The sequence below is a fragment of the Nannospalax galili genome, unplaced genomic scaffold, assembly GCF_000622305.1.
Source record: "Nannospalax galili isolate Female #2095 unplaced genomic scaffold, S.galili_v1.0 scaffold395, whole genome shotgun sequence".
NCBI lineage: Eukaryota > Metazoa > Chordata > Mammalia > Rodentia > Spalacidae > Nannospalax > Nannospalax galili.
In genome coordinates this window covers 476,161-493,587 of record NW_008335527.1, presented here as the reverse complement: position 1 = coordinate 493,587, position 17,427 = coordinate 476,161, and the positions used below count along the sequence as shown (strand labels likewise).

Sequence of the window (17,427 nt, the reverse complement as noted above, 5' to 3'; positions counted from 1 at the left end):
TAATTGTTCTTTTGAGTTCCATGTCCTGCATTATCTCTAGGGGGTTCTCACTGTACTCCTCTAGAGGACTATTGGTATTTGGTGGGGGGATATATTATTTTGGTTTTTCATGTTATTATTTTTTCTTTGTGACTTTGTGTGACTCAAGCCTTCCTTTGTTGAGTTTAGATCTGCTTCTTTTTGTCAACTTTATGTGCCTTTATGGTTTACTGTTGGGCATGAAAAGCTGATTGGTCTAGGCTTCAGGTTCTCTCTTTTGATTTTATATTGGAGTGGCCTAATTGCTTTTGTCTTCAGGAGTTCCCACAGAGGCCCAAGTCAGATGAGGCTCAGATGATATCCGGCTTTCTCCTAAGGTCTGGATCCCTCCAGGAAAGATGCTGCTCTCAAGAATTTGGGCGCTGGGCTGGCCTGGGAGAAGGTCCCAGGATAGATGCTGGTCTCAGGAAGCTGGTGGCAGTGCCACCCAGGGAAGTAAAAGGAGGAGAGGGCAGGACTAGGCCTAGAGGGTTCCTGAGGGCTGCAGGGAGGAAATGGGTTGGTTCCCATGCAAAGGATCAGGAAGCAGTGGTGGCTCTGAGTTGAGAGGTTAGCCCTGGTGTCTGGGGTGCCAGACAAGAAATGGGCCTGTACCCAGCCTAGGAGGAGAGACTCAGCAGGGGAGCTGGGAGTGTGAAAGAGGCTGGGGGAGTCAAGGTGGGCTGGGCATGCTGGACTTACCCAGGGAAGGTGCTGGGACCAGGACACTGGAGGCTGTGCAGCCCAGGAAGCAAAGGGATATGAGGGTGGGACCTGGTCCAAAGGGTTCCTGGGGAACAGGAAAGGTGCTGGCACCAGGAAGCCCAGAGGCTGGGCAGCCCCCAAAGCCAAATTTAAATGCTAACTTGGAGTCTGGCATGGTGGTACTCCCAGCACTCAGGAGGCAGAGCCAGGAAGATCTCTGTCAGTTTGAGGACAGCCTGGTCTACAAACATAGTAAGACCTTGTCCAAAAAAAAAAGAAGAGGCAGGCAGAGCTCTGTGAGTTCAAGGACAGCCTCGTTTCCATAGCGAATCCAGACCAGATATGACTACAGAGACACTCTCTCAAAAAAGACAAAAGAAAAAAAAAAAGCTAACCAGGAATATCTGGGGCCTCATGCTATCTTGGACACAGAATGACATACAAACAACTATATGAAAACAAATTAAATAAATACACATGACACAATTGCATTAACAAAGTAAGTTTCTTTTAATATATATGGGGGGGCAAATTTAATTCTCAGGAGATCTGTAAGGCTGCCTTTTGCCTTTCTGTCTGCCAGTCTATTTTATTAGGTACCTTCAGTCCTGTAAGGTGGTCATGTCAGAGGTTGACATTTTCTTTTTCTGGGAACAGAAACAATCCACATTCCAACAAGCAGCCTCTGGATGGTTACACACAGCCTTTGCTATGTCCGTGTGCCCAGTGGCCTGGGTCTTTGCATTTCAAGCAGATCTTTTCGCTCCTCTGATCTCTGTGGCTCCGTGGAGGGATCCTTTAGAGGACGGGCCTGGCTACAGGAACCTATGAGGTCAAGCACAGTCATTTGGATCCCTTCCTCACTCCTTCTTTCCTCCTTGTAGTCTTCCGTCAGATCTCTGTTGTTGAGTAGAGAAGGCAGTGCCCAATGCCAGATCTGTGGGGTCTGAGGTTCCAGCATCTGAAGCTTCCTGCAGATGTGAGAGGCTGACTGGCTAAAGGAATGTTGGCCCAGAAGAGTTTATCCTTCAAGGGATGAGAAATCCAGGATACTGAGTTTCCTGAAAGCCTGGATTAGCCTGTGGAGAAATAAGGCAGAATTTTCTTTTCTTACCTAAATAAACTTTCTTCTCTTGCCATAGCTATGCAGTTTCTTAATGCGACTTTTCATTCTTGCAGAGATCCTCAATCATTATCTTAAATCTATGGACCTCTTCTGGGTGATATAATCCTAAGCAATGGGTTCCTGATCTGGGAAGACCTGCACTCCAGGCAGATGGTCAGCAGGATTTTAAGCAATATTATGTACATGGCTTTTAGCTTCCTCTCAGATCCTGTTTTCCAAAGGGATATATCAACTAGCCATGATATTATAGATTCTCCCATGTAAGATCATAAGCTAAACATAGGCCTGAAAGTTACTGGCAGATTGGGATTTATCCTCAGAGAAGCTTTCCAACTTGCCCTTGCATTGCTGAAGGTCAATGATTGAAAAGGGAACATGGGCTCTAATTGTCAGTTACAGTTTAGGTGTTTCCATTTGGAATACTGTTAGCATAGTGCTGGTGCCAGCCAGCCAAGACGGACAGTACCTGAAAGGGGGAGTGAGGATTGAAAGAAAAAACAAGAGAAAAGATACTTGGGAGGACTGTCAGTAGAGACTGCAGCCCCGGTTTGCATTTAAAGCAGCCCCGGAGCTGAAATGCTCCGCCTTTTTATACAGAAGAACTCAATTAGCTTCAACAGCTGTTTTTCCCACCTGTATCTGAGGGTCGAGGAGCAGTCAAATACTTGTTGTGAACTCCACCATATAAACACATTCCTCCTGACTTGGCAGATTAGGTACTGGTGTGCAAAACAAACTCTAAGTAAACAGCAAGCCTGCCACAGCTCAATGTACATAATGGATTAATAGCTCCCAATATCTCCCCATTTTTTATTTTTTATAACCCCAGATTATGCTATATCTCGGACAGAAGAACCATGCCTATCTTATGTTGTCTTCTGCTAGAGCAAAGCCTTACCCGTCATTGGCATGTAGCTTCCATCAGCTACACCCTGTCTTAGGTTGACTTTCTCCCAGAAGATCTTACTTGTCTTTGACTACCGGCCTCTGTTAGGGGAGGGAGCCAATCTCATATCATGCACAGAAGCCTTGACTTGCCACAAGGTTTCATAAATAATTTTACTGCCACCAGATGAAAACAAAGACATAGAAGGAAAAGCATGCCAAGTCCCACTAAACCATACACAATGGAAGTGATAGAGGACCATGATGGTAAGGTGGCTCTCAACCTTTTTAGAATATCTGCTGCTGCTTACAGGGTGGAAATGCTTGCAGAGAAAATTTTTTTTTTCTCTATTATCTCTTGGCAATAACACTTTGACACTGGTACAGTATCCACCTCGTCCTACAAGCACAGAGTCATCTACTTGTACACACCCGTACTTATCATTTTTAACAAAACAAATAGGCAACCCGCTTCCTGATCCCGAATAATAAAAATTCATTGCCACTTGCATCATCAGGCATTTTGAAGCAGGCTGAGCAATTAACCAAGAGTCATTCACAGTCACTACTATCTCTTTTTCCTCCCATATCGCGGGGTGCAATATTGTGGATCAGGAACATAAGTCCAGTATAACTCAGTCAAGATCACTTGTGGGATCATCATCAGCCACGTTTGTCGCCTCATCATTCTTTTCCACTTCTCTTTCTGGCACTTGTCCGGTGAACCTCGCCAGCCTTTCCAGCAGCCACCTGGCTCCATCTGCATCCTGCGGAAAAACACAAACATGCCCTCTTCCCCATATCAGTACAGGGTCGAGGCCATTCCATCGTCCAATTAAAGGATCCTTCCACCTGACTTGGGCGTAGGTATCCTATGACTGAGGGTGCCACATTCTATCTGCTGCAGAGTGGTCATTTTTATCCAAATTCAAAAAGTTTGAAATGAAAAGAGTATGATGTAAAAGATTACTTGGTGTCTGCGGATAAAACTCCCCCTTTTTTATTTTTTGTAATTGTGCTTTTAAAGTGCCATGTGCTCTTTCCACTATACCTTGTCCTTGTGGGTTATACGGTATCCCAGTTCTATGCTCAATGCCCAATTGCAAACAGAAACGCTGGAACCCCTGACTGGTATAGCCAGAGCCATTATCTGTTTTTATAATGTTAGGGATCCCAGCTATGGAAAAGCAAGTCAAGCAATGAGTTATAACATTTTTTGTGGCTTCCCCTGTTTGACAGTAGCCATAATAAAGCCAGAAAATGTATCTATTGTAACATGTACATACCTTGTTTTCTCAAACTTTGGCTATTTTGGTGATGAATGGCATGAGAATTTGTAGCTTGCTTTACCTGAGTCAATCCTATAAGCTGAATGGCTTTATCTGCCAAGGCATTCCCCAAAGCTAATGGTCCAGGAAGACCACTGTGTGCCCTTAGATGTCCTATATAGCAAGGGTATTTTCTAGATTTAATACTATTTTGCGCTTGTCTTAACAGCAAACAAATTTGAACATTCCTTGTTTCAATAAAAGGTACTGTTTCAATTTCCTGTAGTGCTTGAGCTACATAATGACTATCTGTATAGAGATTGAAGGGTGTTGAGGCCAGAAGCTGGAACACTGCAGCTACAGTGCAAAGTTCCACTACCTGTGCTGAATCAGGGGGAGTTTGAAAAGAATAACTTTGCCCATAAATCACATAAGCTGCTTGTCCATTAGAAGAACCATCAGTAAATACCGTCATAGCCTGGGGGATGGGACTAACCTTAACTATCTTTGGAAATACCAACTCATGCATATTAGCAAATTGTAACAATTTAGCCTTGGGATAATGATTCTCTATCTGACCTATATAATTTGCAAATGCAATTGCCCATGAATCTACATTTTGAAACAACCATAGCAACTGCGCCTTAGTGTAAGGAACAATTTGAGCAGGCTCAGCTCCAAAGTACCTACATGATTCAGCATGCAATTGTTGGACCAAGGCCGCTACAGCCTCATAATAAGGATTAATTACTTTGACTGGAGATACTGGTAGATGCACCCAAAGAAGAGGGCCATCCTGCCAGAGTACAGCTGTAGGGGTGTGAGTGGTAGAAAAAACACAACCCAGCCAGGGCTGGCTATAATCTACATAGGTAATTTGTTGTTGTTCAATAGCATTTTCTACTAATTGTAAAGCTTGAAGAGCATCAGGAGTAATTATCCTGCTAGAGTTGGGATCCAAATCTCCTTTTAACACATCAAACGAAGGCTTTAACTCCCAGGTGGTAAGCCTCAGATGGGGACGAAGCCAATTTATGTCTCCTAACAACCTTTGAAAATCATTTGACATTCTTAAATTATCCTTCCTAATTTGTATTTTTTGAGGTTTAATTTCTTTGGGATATAGCAGTTTTCCTAGATAACTGAATGGAGCTTCCTTTTGTACTTTCTCAGGGGCAATAACTAACCCATAACGTTTCAATCCCTTCTGCAAGACCCCATAGGTGGATAATAGTAGTCCCTCGAGTTTGTGAGCTAGAAGTATATCATCCATATAATGAATAATATATACTGCAGGATATAGATACCTAGTCTGTGCTATAGCCTGGGCTACAAATTTTTGACATAAGGTAGGACTGTTGGCCATTCCTTGAGGTAAAACTTTCCAACGATACCTTTTCATAGGCTCCTTAAAATTTATGGAAGGTACACTAAATGCAAATCTCTTACAGTCTTGAGGAGCCAAAGGAATAATGTAAAAGCAATCTTTTAAGTTCAAGGTAATTTTAAAGGTGTCCTGTGGAATAACAGAAGGAATAGGCAAACCAGGCTGTAATGCGCCCATCAGTTCCATTGTTTTATTGACTTCTCTCAAATCTTGTAACACTCTCCATTTACCTGATCTTTTCCTGACCACAAAAATAGGAGAATTCCAGGGTGAATTAGAAGGTTCAATATGTCTGCTATCAAGCTGTTCCTGCACTAACTGCTCAGTGGCTTCTTTCCTGCACTAACTGCTCAGCAGCTTTTATTTTTTCCTGGGTAAGAGGCCATTGATCCACCCAAACTGGCTTTTCGGATTTCCATATTATAGCATCAGCATGAGGTGCAGGTTGTTGAATGGCCTCTGTTAAAAATATCCTAGCCCTTTTGTATCCAATTTCTGACACATTTATAATGGTGCCTGAATCCCCTGCCCATTTCTTCCCAGTCTGGCTTGTGGAAGCATTCCTTGATTAAACATTTGCTGCAAAACCTGCTCATTGGGACTATACAAATAGACTCCCATCATATTCATCACATCCCTCCCCCAAAAGATTGACGGGCAACCCCTTCACAATGTAGGGAGTAAAAGAACCTTCATGTCCCTCCAGGTCCTTCCAATGTAGCTCATCACTACTTTGATATGGACTCTGACTTTGCCCTATGCCCTGCAAACTTGTCATGGAGGTATGCTTTGGCCAGGCTGAGGGCCATTGTTCTGACATTACAGATACATCTGCCCCAGTGTCCAAAAGTCCTTTAAATCTTTTCCCATTAATAATTAGCTCTAACTCAGGTCGCTGCTGACCGATAGCTTGTAGCCAATAAACATCAGAGGAACCAGAACCACCTGTCCCTCTATGCTGATTTTTACTATTGTTGCCATTGTGAACCAGAGAGAGCAGGAGCAATTGTGCCAATCTATGTCCTGACTGTATTACAGCAATTCCTAAGGGGGAATGAGTCATAATCTTGATTTCACCTTGATAGTCTGAATCTATCACTTCAGGAGCTACCAGAATTCCCTTCATGGTAACACTACTTCTTCCTGATACCAATCCCACTGTTCCTTTTGACAATGGCCCATACACTCCTGTAGGTATGGCTTGCATTCCCATGTTAGGGGTTAATACTGTGTAGGTGGAGGCACTGAGGTCCAGTCCTGTGCTTCCTGGGGTGGCCCTGAAGAGGTCTTGAATGGATTTCCCTGCTGGAGGATGAGTGTCTGGAGTGCCCCATAACATTGTTTCGGGGCCTGGGGCTGACCCTGCTCCCCGTTTCCCTGCGGAAGCAAGTTCCCCATAACATCCTTGTTTTGATTTGTATTCATTAGCCCAATGCTTCCCTCTTTTAGAACGGGGACATAAGCCTGGCTCTTTATTTCTTTGACCTCCTCTCTGCTTATTAGGGCACTGTTTCACTTGGTGTCCCAACTGGCCACATCCGAAGCAGCTCCCCCTGGGTCCAGCCACCCATCCTTTTGACCCTTTTGTTTGTTGAAAAAGTATCTCCTGAATAGGTTTTCCCTGCAATGCCGCAGCCATGGCTACTTCTTGGATGTAAGATGGCCCAATATCAGAACATAATCTTATATAGTCTGACAAATCACCTTTCTTCCTAAAAGGCCTAATAGCAGCTTGACAGGCTCCATTGGCATTCTCAAACACAAGCTGTTTCACTAGAAGTAAACCGGCTTCACTGTCCCCCAGCAAGTGACTGGCAGTTTGCAGTAATCGAGCCATGAAATCCTGATATGGCTCATCCGGACCTTGCCTGATCTTAGACAAATCCTCAGTCTGCCTACCACTAGATGGCAGTTTATACCAGGATCTTCGGGCTGCAGCATTGATCTGCACACAGGCAGCAACATCGTATCCTTCACCAGCTAACATATCAAAATCTATAGGAATATTCTGCTCTCTATTGGTATTTGCTGTCACTTGGCACTGTTCCACATACTCAGATTTCCACAACAGATAATCTCCCCCTGAAAGGCAAGCACACACCATCTGCTTCCAATCGCCAGGCGGAAGCAAATCCGTGGACAGGGATTCTAACAAAGCCTGGGTAAAAGGGGCAGTAGGACCATACTGAGCACAAGCAGTTTTTAGCTCCTTAAGCTGCTTAAATGGCACGGGTGCATGAGACCGCACCCTGTTGCCCTGCTGATCAACTTGCTCTGAAACTGGGAAGACCTGAAATCCATGCACTGACTCTCCTGGCTCTACCGCGGCCCCAATGGCCTGGTGTAGCGGGGATTGCATGGTTCTAAGTGGGTACCAGATTCCTGCCAAAGGCTCCTGAGCCATGGCAATCATGGGAGGCGCAACAACCTTCGGTGGCCTCGGAGGAGGAGGATCTAATCCTACCATAATAGAGGGCATTGGGGTGGTCCTAGGTCTTTTCTCTTTGTTGTTTAACATTTCCTTCTTCACAGCCTCTAACTCTGCCCTTAATTGCTCAATTTCCCAGGGATAGACTTCTCAGACAAAGCAACTAGAGGTGGACACTTTTCCCGATCAGACTCAACGACCTCTTCTCCTAGGGCAGACTCATCCTCAGGGTCAAGAGATCCCTCTTCTAGCCCCAGACTGGGGGGGGGGTCCTCATAAAAGGGTGGCAAGGTGAATGGAGCTGGCTCTGGTGGAGCGGGAGGTTTGGTTTCACTTTTATCTGAGCCGCCACTTATTGGATTCTCCTCTTTACTCTCAGCCTTTGCTCCTTGGGCCCGAAGCATATTCCTTACAAAAACTGAGCAACTATTTCCTTGCCCCATCTTCTCCCAAGATAAATACTCACCGCTCCCCAATCTTACCCAGTGCATTCAATTTCTCCAGCGGTGTCCCTCACTTTTTCCCCTACTTTTCCCGTTTGAGGTGCCATTTGCCAGTGGTAGCTGGCCAAGATGAACAGCACCTGAAAGGGAGAGTGAGGCTTGAAAGAAAAAGCAAGAGACAGAGAAAAGATACTTGGGAGGACTGTTAGTAGAGACTGCAGCCCCAGTTTAGTTCAGCTCAGCCTTTTTGTACAGTAGAATGTCAGAGATCGCTACCGTTTGCTTAGCTCAATTATCTCAACAGCTGTTTTTTCCCACCTTTATCTGAGGGTCAAGAAATGGTCAAATACTTGTTATGAATTCCACCAATTAACCACCTTCCCTAAATTATCAACACATTCCTCCTGACTTGGCAGAACAATTCAGTACTGGTGTGCAAAACACACAAACTCTTGAGTCAAGGTGAAAGATCATAAAGTAAACAAGCAGGCCTGCCACAGCTCAATGTACATAATGGCTGTGCTTATACTAATAGCGCCCAACAAGAGAGGGTCCAGACATGCCTTTGCTCCTTAGTCATGGGGTGCCATAAACTGTGGAAGGGAAAGAAGGAAAAAAGGATAGGTTCGATTTTTTGCCTCCAAACTATTGTTATGGGCCCCCTGGGGGGGGGGCTTGTCCACTATTTCCAAGTGCTCCTGGGAAAAAGTGAAAGGGGGAAGAGAAGAAATAAATAAAGAAATGATTGCCTGGTGAGATGGGTATATTTCTTAAGGAAGTATGAGATTAAAAGATTAGAGACATCCATTTTACCTCTTGTTTGTGGCTAGCCAATTGAGAGTCATAGATTGGAGTCTAGAGGGCATTCATTGAGATGTCAAGATTCCTGTGTTTCAGAACAGAGAATTGGAGCTGGACGTATGAATGGTGGCAGAAATGGAGACAGTTTATTAAGAAATAGAGCTGGGAAATGTTAGCCACTCTAACTGCTCTCAGCCAGGAGAGTTGTGAGTCTTTCTGGGTCATTTACATAGCATCTGCTTTTGTTTTGAGATTATGGGTTTTTCTCACATGTGTTGTGTCCCTTACATGTAGCCCTGGTGAGGAGTCTTTCTGCCAGCTGGCTTCTTTCCTATGTTAATCTTGATTCTCTCTCCCCATACCCTACTTTCCTGTCTCATTAGTAGTCAAGATTTTCACTATAAGATAATTTCTGTTACCTTTTATCAAGGCAGGAATCTTTAAACAAAAACTCCTGTACTAGGAGTGGGACAAGAGGAGTTTCCACCCTTACTGTTTCTACTGGAAGGCAGCAAGGAAGGGGTTAAGACCTTTGCTCTTGGGGGCTGGAGAGGTGGCTCAGTGGTTAGGAGTGCTTGATGCTCTTCCAAAAGATCTAAGTTCAGCTCCTGGCATCCATGTCAGGCAGCTCACAACTGCCTGTATTTCCAGCTCCAGGGGATCTGACTGAGCTCAGATTGGCCTTTATGATTTGAGTATAATTAGAAGCTTCTGAAGTCATAACTGTTACTTCTCCATAATATTAACAAGCATACTTATTAGGAGTACATAGGGTTCTTATCAAATATATTTGTTAGTACTTACTTATCCACCACGCAGAACAAAGTTATACTGAGGTCATAGTTCATTAGTTTCACATTAGGTTAATTTTTCCCCAATATGGAGGGGAAGAATGAGGTCTGAAATAGAGAGTGGAATGGAAAAGGCTTGAAATAGTGGATTGAGGTATACAACAGTGGCTGCTGAGAGAGCCTCAACATTTGAAGGCCCAGATCTTTGACACCCACTTGGCTCTGTAGCTGTGTTAAGAACACTGCCCACCCTGACACTGAGGACTGAAGGACCAGTGGTCTCTAGTGGCTAAGACTGAAACTGACCAAAATTATTCACAATTTACCATCTGAGCCCAATGGAAGTTACAAGTCTAGGAATAGATTCCAGAGCTCAAAAATAATTTCACAGGTCAGATTCTGCCAGTGGTATTGATGTATAGACAGTAGATAGACTTCTGGGGATCTATCCTGCTTAGGCATATTCCCTTCAGAGGTTCCTCTTCATGTTGCTGAATAATTCCTTTATACTTAATAATTTTTATACTAACGTTTGTCTCTCCAAATACATATGACTTCTGTCTCTTGATTGGACCCAGAGTGACATATTAATGTGTATCATTGTGCTTTGGTCAGTCATAACTCACCACCTATGATGGCCATTTTGACTGACAGTTTAACAGGATCTAGAGTCATATAGGAGATAATTCTCTGGGCAAACCTGAGAGGGATTATCTAGATTAGGTTAGACTCTGACATACCTGTAAGGGCTTACCCAAATTACTGAGGTGGGAAGACCTTCCTGATTGAGGATGGCATCATCTCATGGGCTGAGGTCCCAGATTGTGTAAAAAGGAGAAAGCTAGTTGAGTAGGAACACTTATCTCTCTCTGCTTCCTGAGTGTGGATGTGATGTGACCAGCTGCTTCAGGTTCCTTGCCACCATGACAGCCCCACCATGATAGTCTCAAACCGTGAGGCAAAATACTTTCTAAGTTGTTTTTGTCAGGTGTTATCAGCAATGAGAAAGTATACCACCCGAGCACTCTTCCCCAAATTATTATTCTCAGTGCTCTCTGGAAACATGTTGGGAGGTACTATCTTGTGCCATCAGATCAATTTCATATCTGTTAGTATGCAACAGCTGAAATGATCAGGAACAGACAGACATTTTTATGCCTCCACATCTCATTTGGGAAGTTGTGGGAGACAGACTTGAGCCTAGGGTGATATTGCAACTGTCAGGGTCACATGGTTTCCAGGAATCCAGGCTCTGTAATCTGAAACACAGTATGCTAATGAGGCATTCTACCCTCTGTTCTGTGATAGGATGTTAAGTCTGTTATGCTAATAGGATGATGCTAATAAGGCATCCTACTTGATATATTGTGATAGGATGCTAAACCTGTTATGCTAATAAGGTATCCTACTTGCTGTGCTGTGATTGGACCACTACCCCTATATAAGCTTGTGCCTTCCTGCAATAAAGCAGACCTGTGTCACTGAACCTGGTCTCCTGTGTGTGAATGCGGCTCTGCTGACACAGTCTCCTCACCAGCCCTGGGGTCCAGGACTGGGCAGAAGAGGCAATGACAGGAGGCAGCACAGGGCAAGCAGAAGAGCTGCCTCAGCACCAGGAGAGCAGAAGAGCGGCCTCAGCCCAGGGAAAGCGGAGGAGCAGCCTCGACTCCTGTGAGAATGAAGGAGTGGCACCCACGAGAATGGAGGAGCGGTTGCCACTGGCGGTGACCGCAGGAAATCTATTGGGGACTTAAGTAATCTTGCCTGTTGGAGTGCTCTGAATTGACATTTACCACCTGGTTCAAGACTCTTGTGCAACATTGACATTAAACACAGTGGCATATTCTTGACATAATATCCTCTATAAACTAGTGGTTCTTAGCTAGGGTTGATTTTATTCACCAGGTAGCAATTTTGGTTGTCACAACTGGGGAGTGGGTTGCTACTGGCATCCAGAGGGCCATATTTGCTGTTAAGCATCCTAAAATGTACAGGACAATCAGTCATACCAGTAATCTAGCTAAAAGTACCAGTACTAATGAGGTAGGAAATGTTTTAGAATTTGGAGTAGTTTTGATGATCCCTGCTATTGAACGTTTCCTCCCATTGTCTATAACATGAATCCCAAGGCTCATCCATTCTTCTTGTTTGTACATTAAGCATGGCTCTCTAATGTGTCTTTCTGACCCTCAAAACTCAAATTCACAAAGAAGAAAGAACTATACTACCTTACTGTGGGCTTCCATTTCCCCTTTTCAAGACTTATTCTGTCCTTTTATGTCTTGGATTCACTACCCTTGACTGAAAGAGTGAATTCTTGAGCAAATTGTCATTGAGCAGAAAATCATTCAATGAGTATGAAATAAATTTCCAAATTGAAGTGGCAAATGAGATGACAGGATTTCTAAAGTAACAGTTGAGAAAAAATGGAAAGAACCAGACATAGAAAGAAATGTTTATATGAATTATCATATAATTATAAAATTGATACAGGCTCATGATCGATGACTTAAAATTATAAATATAGGGTCAAGTGTGGTGGCACACTTAAATCATGAAGATGATTTAAAAATTACAAATATAGGGTCAAGTGTGGTCTATCTACATAGTGAGTTACAGGCCAGCTGGGGCTGTAGGGAGACCCTATCACAAAATACAGACATAATTTATCATACAATGGTTTTATAATAAACTTATCTACTAGGACTAGAGAGATGGCTCAGTGGTTGAGAACATTTACTGTTTTTGCAGAGGACTCAGGTTTGAGTCTCAGCACCCCCATGGCTAACAACTTTCTGTAACTCCAGTTCCAGGGCCTGTTGCATGACATGGGTGCACTTACCTACATGTAAGCAATGCACTCATACACATAAAATAAAAATAATAAATAAAAATTAAAAAAATAAATTTACCATCATCTCATCATTTTCTTAAAATTACTTCATAGAAGTGTAATTGAATCAAATGATTTTAGTTTTATATTTACATTTTTTACCTTTTAAATATTTTTAGTTATGCAAAACAAAGAGTTTCGATATAAGATTTTCATATGCACATGTAATAGTTACTTCTCTGTTGCTGGTTTATAAAGGTTTATTTTAGCTTACACTTCCAGAGGGATAAAGTGCATGATATGGGGGGAGGCATGACAGCAGGAGCAGGAAGCACAGAGATGACATTTTATCCACACACAGGAAGCAGAATAAGAACAGGAAATGGGGCCATGCTATAAAACCTCAAATCCCGCCCCTTATTATATACTTCCTCCGGCAAATCTCCACCTCTTAAAGGTTCCATAACCTTCACTAACAGCTCCACCAACTGGGGAGCAAGTGTTCAAATACATGAGCCTATGGGGGACAGTAAACCACTATAGTACTTACTGTACTGTGTGCACATTTGCCAGCCCTGTTAACTTCTCTTGGCCCTCCTTTTCCTACTGGTTTCCCGTTTCTTTTTCCTTTGAGACAGGGGCTCACTATATAGCTCAGATTGGACTGGAGCTCACTATATAGCCCAGAATGACCTCTATTTCAAGATTCTCCTGCCTCAGTTTTCCAAATGCTAAAATTACAAGTGTATGCCACCATGCCTGGATTCTTTATCAGACAGCAGTGTCCAGCCTTTTGGCTTCTCTGGGCGACACTGAATGAAGAATTGTCTTGGGCCACAATTAAATATAGGGGTGTCTAACCTGCAGTCTGTGGGTTTTAAGGGCACACAACACTTTATGTGACACTGCACTATAATGGGCTATCCTGGGCTGGGGGTTGACATCCCTGCAGCTGATTTTTATTTCATAATCAAAAAGGCTAAAAAAAAGTAATGAATGGGCTGGGGAAGTGGCTCAATGGGGGAAATGTGCTTGCCACATGAGGACCTGAATTTGATCCCTTGTAGATCACACAGTAGAAGGAGAGAACCGACTCCTCAAAATTGTCTTCTGACCTCCACATATGTGCCATGACATTCATGCACCCCTCCAATAAATAAGTATATATAAATTAAAAATCTTATGTTTTAAAAAAAGTAACATGCTATAGTTGATATCCTGATTATTTCCCAAAGGCCAGTGTGTTATAGTCCCCAAAGCAATGCTATTGGGAGCTGGTAGAACTTCTGAGCTTGTCTCGCAGAGCACAGAAAGATTTCTTTCTTTAAAAATTTTATTTTTATTTTTTAATTTTAATTTTTTAATATTTGAGTGTATTGTCTGCATGTAAGTGCATCCATACTGTGTAGTGCCCATGGACGCCAGAAGAGGGTGTCAGATCCCTTGGAACTGGAGTTAAGGTGGTTGATGGCTACTATGTAGGTGCTGAGAACTGAACCTAGGTCTTTTGTAAGATCAGCCAGTGCTCTTAACCGCTAAGCAAGCTCTCCATCTCCACATGGAGGATTTTTTTAATCTAGTAAATATAATCTCATAGTCTCATGTGTGATCTTTCTAAAATTATCAGGAATTGTCTCACTCTAACAATTTCCCTTATTCCCTTTAATTCTAGTATGAAATAGTAGCCAGTGGCTTTTACTGACTCAAAGGGATCTCTATCAGAGAGCATCTGTCTGCTTTGAACCAACACAGCATTTTGAGAGCAGGGTTTCAGGGTCTATCCCATCCCCAAAGAGACCACTTTCTAATCTCCATGGATTTCTCCTCCTCCTCCATTAATTTTCAGGACCTTCGTCCTCTCTTCAGCCAGTGTTTATGGTTCTCACACTGAGCCAAGAGACTGTGAGAGCAGCTTGCTGGGAGTAAATACCCTGGGCATACTGAAGTGTTTGAAGGACAAACAGTGTCCCCTGTTGGATGCCAGAGGAAACACTATTCCAAGTTTTTAAGTTTTTGACATTTAGACTGTGCAACATTGGTTTGGATTATCATATCTTTACAATTTGTGTTAATATGGTAAAAACTCAAATACTGCTCTGAAAAATTGTGTGAAGCAGGAATTGAGGATGCCAATGTCCAGTCTCACTGCCAGCTTGAGGAAGCTATGAAGTGTTCAATAGGTACACAAGTCTCATCAGTAAACAATTGTAGTTAAAATGAAGTAAACATTGTTCAACTTTTGTGTGTAATTTTCTTAAACAGGTATCAAATTGCTAAGTCATAAATATTTCTTCTTTTTTAATCTTTGGTCTTTTTGAGATTAGGGTCTCCCTGTAATCCCAGCTAGCCTGGAACTTGCTATGTTGACCAGGCTGGCCTTGAACTCCATAAATATTTCTTAATTGACTCTAACTACTTAATAAACAGGACTTTCAGGTATTTCTATTTTTTAGGAGTAACTTAGGCACTAACCAAGAAAGTTGGGGAGCCAGTATTTATGAATAGACCCCAGCTCTGTTTCCAGTCTTGTGCATGCTTAAGATTGGACAGACTGCTTATTAGTTATTTCACACACACACACACACACACACACACACACACACACACACACACACAGTTGTTCTCACCCACTCCTGTTGGCAATTCTCCTTATACCCTTTAGCTCTAGGATGAACCAGTATCCAGTGGCTTCTATTGGATCCAAAGGAAAGAACTCTATTAGAGAATTTCTGTCTGTTTTTGACCAACTTGGCATCTTGAAAGCAAAGTTTCTGGGTCTGTTCTATCCCCAAGGAGGCCACCTTATAATCTCCATGAATTCTTGGCCTCCATTAATTTCCAGGTCCTTGGTCCTTGGTCCTCTCCTTAACCTGTGTTTGTTGTTCCAAAATGGAATCAAAAGGCTCTGAGATCAGCTTCAGCCTTCTCCTTCCTAAACCCATGCTGGTCAAGTTCTGTGCTGGAACTTTTTCTTAGGCACCCTGAGACACAGCTGCATTCTCCATGGTTTGGGTCTTCTCTGCCCATATTTCAGGCAAAATATTCATACCCATAAATAAAAATAAGTAAATCTTTAAAAGAGAGAGGGAGGAGAGAGAGAGAGAGAGAGAGAGAGAGAGAGAGAGAGAGAGAGAAGCTTCCCATTCAGCCAGCTACAGATCTCTCAGCATAGCTGTCTAGGTATGGGTTGAGTCATGACTATGAGGTTGTGACAAAGAAACAGCCTGGGGAGGACTGAGAGCCTTTAGAGCAAAACCAAGAACAAACTCAGAAAAAAAAAAACCCAGGAAACCATTTAATGTGTAACTTTGGACAGCGTTACAGAGCATGAGAATTACTGTTTCTTCATGCCCTTCTATTTTTAGTAGTGACCATCCTAACACATATGAAGTACTGTCTCACTATGATCTTGAGGTACATTTCTCTAGCGTTGTATTGCTCAATGTCTTTTCACACATTTGTTGGCCATTTGTAGATCATCTTCAAAAAAGTGATTATTCAAGTTCTTTATTTTTAGTCGCATCATGTTTTATGTTGTTGAGTTGAAGTATCAGGTCGTAAAGATTAGGATCACGATCAATTTGCCAGGACTGTATAACAATGTGCATTAGAGCTTCCAAATATATGAAGCAAATATTCACAAAACTAAAGTGAGGAACTCATAGCAACACAGTAATTGTAGGGTATTTCAATTCCCCACTTTCAATAATGAAGAGAACAGCCAGAGATAAAATTGGTAGGGAAAGAGAGGACTTGGAATGCCACTGTGGACCAATCGAACCCAACAACATGCACAGTGCAATAAAACCTACAATTTTTCAAGTGTACATAGAACATTTCCCATAAGAGGCCATGTTAGATTACATAATGTCTCAATAAAGTTAAGATTAAAATCATATAAAATTATCTGCTGCAATGACAAGGGACTAAAACTAGAAATCAATAAACAGAAAGGAAATGGAGAAATCCAGAAGTGTCAAAATTAAGAGTCCCCAATCAAGACCAACTGAGTCAAAAGAAACGGTTTTGACCACCCTGCCACCCCCAGACAAGTTGCCATTCTTAAAGGGACCCAGTCTTGGGAGGGGAGAGGAGTGGGGCATCTAGGCAGTGGCAGCTGGCAGGATTCCATCTAATCACGGCACGGCACCTCCACTCTGGGGAGGCGCAGGGTGGTCCCAGGCTAGACCAAGGGGCTGTGGGCAGGACTTGGGAGGCATGAAGAGGAAACACTCTGAATTTTGGAAGAGGAGAAGGAGGAAGATGAAAAGTGGGAGTGGAATCCAGCCGGTCTTTGGAGCTACTAGCAAGCCCTGTTCCACCTCTCTCAACAAAGTTCAGGGTAGCGTTGGCCCCAGAGCTCCCAGCCTCTGCAGGCATGTCCTTATCCTCAGTACACTGCAGCAACTAGGTGAAGAAGATTTCTCCTGTCTGCCACCTTGGGCTCTCTTCTCAGGGAGCTCATATATCCATAGATAAGACAGAACCATGTCAGAATCCAGTGGCTTCCTCAGGTCTCCAGGATGATGTCCCAGGCCAAGCCTGTCTTCTTAGAAGCTCTGAGCTCTCAGTACCTGGGGGAATCTGGCCTGGATGACTTCTTTGTAGACATTGACATATCTCCAGTGGAGGAGGAACCTGCCCTGCTGCCTCCAGAGCCTCCTCACAGCCTCTTCTATACCCCAGGGTCCTGGGCGTGGAATGAACTGGACCATATAATGGAAATCATCTTGAGGTCCTAA

The 17,427-nt window shown here is 43.1% G+C and overlaps 1 pseudogene; it reads left to right on the top strand.

Annotated features, from left to right (window-relative positions):
- LOC103731926 overlaps positions 1-17,427 on the top strand; it is a 58,529-nt pseudogene extending 41,102 nt beyond the window's left edge.